We start from the raw sequence: 3,682 nt of genomic DNA on the forward strand, positions 1-3,682 counted from the left end.
CACCACCTGACACCACCACCCAAATCCTGGGACTGACCCCTCCCCCCCACCCCAGGTGCACATATAGATGCTGCACTGGAAGTAGTTTACTCTGGCTCAAACTGCCCCAGACTTTATTGCTCCACATTGGGTGCATCTACACATGCAATTAATACAAAACAATAAATCCCAGAGTTTATTGCCATTTGAACATGAGCCCAGGACCGCAGCATGTTGAGTCAGACTGGCCCCACCTGGCAGGGAACCTTCGCGGGGGGGAGGGGAGGGTCAGCTTGCCAGCCTGGGGCTGCTCCCCCCATCTTAACATGCTGCAGAGGGGCTGGCTGGGGCATTAGGGTGTTTCAGGGTGCGGCTAACAGGTAAGCAACCCCTGCATCGAAGCACCCTCATGCCCCAGCCATCTAGGAGAGTGTCTATACATGAGCTGCTGTGGACTTTTTGTTTCTTCTCTGCAGCAGGATAGTGCTTATATTTACAAGTAATACCCTGGTGTAGAGTAAATCAATTTACTGCAGGCTAATAGGGGTGCAAGTGTAAACATTGAAACATTAACTGCACAGCTAATTATCCTACTGCACAGTAACCATCTCATGTAGATGCACCCATTAATTGCACAGCACCCAGTGTCAAGCATTAGGTGGCAGTTGTATAGCTAGGGCCTGCCACAGCTGACAACACACTGTCTTTCCCCTATTGGCCATACCATCCACACTAAGAACCTGCAAAGACAAGGTTGTGAATGGGCAGAATCCGCAGGAGGCCTGTAAATCCCACATTGACATAACAAACTGGAGTAGCTGGGGCATCACCTCCGGCTATCAAACCTGAAAAGGGCAGAGGAGGGGAGGTGAAAAATATAGATGGCTGCACTGTCAGGCCAGCCATCACTGTTCCACTACTTTGTACAGCGCTGCCACCCAGGGCACTCAGGCATCACGTCACACCTCTGAAGTCCAGCTTTACAAGTGCAGAAGGGCTGTAGGAACGGCAGGGAACTTGCTCCCGTTGTAGGTACAAATTCACATAAGAGACAGCCAGGCTACGTAAAAAAGAAGTGTGCATGTGAGGGAGAGATCTGAACAGACAACTTACTTAGATTATTTAATCTTGTGACAAAGATGCTTTCAGTACATTGCAAGATTCTAGACAGAATGGAACAGAGCTTATGGAAGAGAAGCGTGTATTATTACAGATCTCCCACAGCATCAAGCTGAAAACTGCAATAAATTAAGGACCAAACTTTAAAAAGACCTTCATCAGACATTGAATAGTATTTTTTATAATGATTGATAAGCAATTATGAAGCTGCTGTCACACCCCTCAAGTCATCTTTCATCCTGTCTGCCTGGTGGACTGCTTAAATCACTGGTTCATGACAGGAGAAATAAATAAGAGCCTCATTTCTCATACAACACAGGGTCTTCTTTTTCTCCTTCTCTCATCCACCCTGAATATTTTCCCTCTACTGTATCCATGCTGGCTAAGAAGCCATGGGAATTTCTCTGTTGCAAACTAAAGAAAAGTGACTGATGCGACTTGGCGGCCTGGCTTGATAACCTGTCCTATTGCATTCCTCTGGGCATGCTCTGTAGATGGACTGCTTAATTGTTGTTCACAGGTGCCATGTCCCCAGGGGAGCCCTACTGTTGACTAGGTTTTAGAACCAGCCACCAGATGAAACTACTGACAGCTCCTTCCAGGGAAGCATGTAAAGAAACATGACATTTGGGGACTAATATTTATCGCTCTACAACAGCTGGCAAATTGTTCTCATCTGATTCAACGGACTGCTCTTCATTGGAAATCAATAGCAGATTGGAGGTATTTCACTCCATCTATTAGGTGCAACAAATAATTAAATAAATATAACCATATATATATATATATATATATATATATGGCTATATATGTATATATACAACTATACTTAAAGCCAGGCTTTGCATTAAAAACCTCATTTGAATTTGGGCAGTGCTTTACAATCCAAGTTACAACCCAGAAACTACAGTGGCTAATACATGTTTGTAAAGTGTCACTGGGAAAGTAAATAATGAGGTATACTCAGTCAGCCATCCATGCAGCTGGTTCTGTGATCTTGGAATTTATTGAACAACTAACTTGATTCATGGTCAATGTGACTAGTTACCATGCCCAGCCAGCAGGTGGCAGCATAAAAGAGAACACTACAAGAATTACATGCTGTTGTACAGTATTTTCTTGCACATGGCATGCCCCTTAATATAACATTTGCCTTGTTTTTGGAAAACCCCAGGATCTTGTCTTGGCATATGGGTAAATACTTGAGTCTCTGGGTCTAGGGCCATCCATTAGGTCTATCTGTGGACTGACTTTGTATACCAGTGACATCTGGTGCATCAGAGCCATATGCTGGGGCTGCATGCTAGGTCCAATCCCATACACCAGACTGATCCAGAGCTATACTGGGACCTAATCCAGTGCACCACAGCTGGGGACACCTACTGGATCTGAAGGTGTGCACTAGGTTTGGCCTCAGACTGACCTCTCATCAGTCTGGCATGTGATGACATTAGCTGGCTGGGGGGCTTAGTGCACCTGAATTTCCTCTCGCTGGGGTAGAGAAAACATTTGTGTGCTTTATGTGAGCAACTATGGTCATTGGCTGATGTACATAAATAATGCAACTTTGCTTTTCATTTTAAGTGTGATTATGACCATTCCCTTTCCCCAGCTTCCTGGAAAAATATTTCCTTCTGCTTTAAAGTACATCATGTGTGATCTCTAGCCAGGGATGTGCCCTTTGTGAAAGAGATAATCCAACTTACCCAGATGGCCGCCACCCCCCAATGAGGTAGTATTTAGTTATAGCAAAGCTAGAACTGTGGGGCTGAATGACAAGGTTCTTGGCTGTGTACAGAAGTGCTCCATGAACATTTTACAGTGCTGTAATTTAGAGCACTTTTTAGACAGCAGGTATTAGGAAAGTCTTTGCAATCTTACTCTGTCCAATGCAGTATGCAGACCTCACCATGGGTATAATCAAAGCTTTGTAGCCCAGGCTATGTTTTGGCAGAGCTATACTAAAGGAGGGAGGAATCTGGAATAGCTAATCATGTTCCAGGTCAGGATAAAAATAGCAGGTATGTGAAAACCAAGAACAAAAATAACTGAGATGGTACAGGTCAGGACTGAAAGTCATTGACAGAACTATGTTGGGGGAGGCCATGTCTGGAACACATCTGGTTACATTTACATGTTCAGGAAATTACTTGGGAGAGGAGCAGAATGCACAGAGGAATAGCATGGAAGAAATGCACCCAGGGCAGCTGCCGGTCACCATTCCTACTTTCTTGATTGCACACACAGGAACCTGAGAGATCAGAGCACCAGATGGAGTGCAAGAAGTTCTCAGAATCACAGTTCTCTAGACTGACACTGGAGTTTGCCAGTGCTAGAGAGAAACTTTCATCCCTTTTTTGACAGTGAAGCCCATATTCAGAAGACAAAAAAAAAAAAAAAAGATAAATTCAGTGGCAAAAATGGAGGTCAATTCTCCCTGCCAGCAGCAGCAGCAAATTTCTCTGCTGCTCTACACAACTGATTCCCAAAATGCCTTTCACTCTATGACATACATTGCCTGCATCCACAAAGTGTGTCATAGAGAAAGATGGCAAGGACACGAGCAGTAGCCCTGTGGTGAGGC

At 44.6% G+C, this 3,682-nt stretch overlaps 1 long non-coding RNA gene across 2 annotated transcripts in view; it reads right to left on the bottom strand.

The window, feature by feature from the left end:
* LOC109304873 overlaps positions 1-3,682 on the bottom strand; it is a 12,505-nt gene that overhangs the window by 8,054 nt on the left and 769 nt on the right. Inside the window, exon 2 of one of the 2 annotated variants that reach the window (XR_002099497.1) lies at positions 2,522-2,589. The exons of the other annotated variant lie outside the window; for it this stretch is intronic. This is a non-coding gene — a long non-coding RNA (uncharacterized LOC109304873). The remainder of the gene's footprint in view (positions 1-2,521; positions 2,590-3,682) is intronic. 2 annotated transcript variants of the gene reach the window in all.

The sequence above is a fragment of the Gavialis gangeticus genome, unplaced genomic scaffold (genome assembly GCF_001723915.1).
Source record: "Gavialis gangeticus isolate Ggan-Ray unplaced genomic scaffold, GavGan_comp1, whole genome shotgun sequence".
Classification (NCBI taxonomy): domain Eukaryota; kingdom Metazoa; phylum Chordata; order Crocodylia; family Gavialidae; genus Gavialis; species Gavialis gangeticus.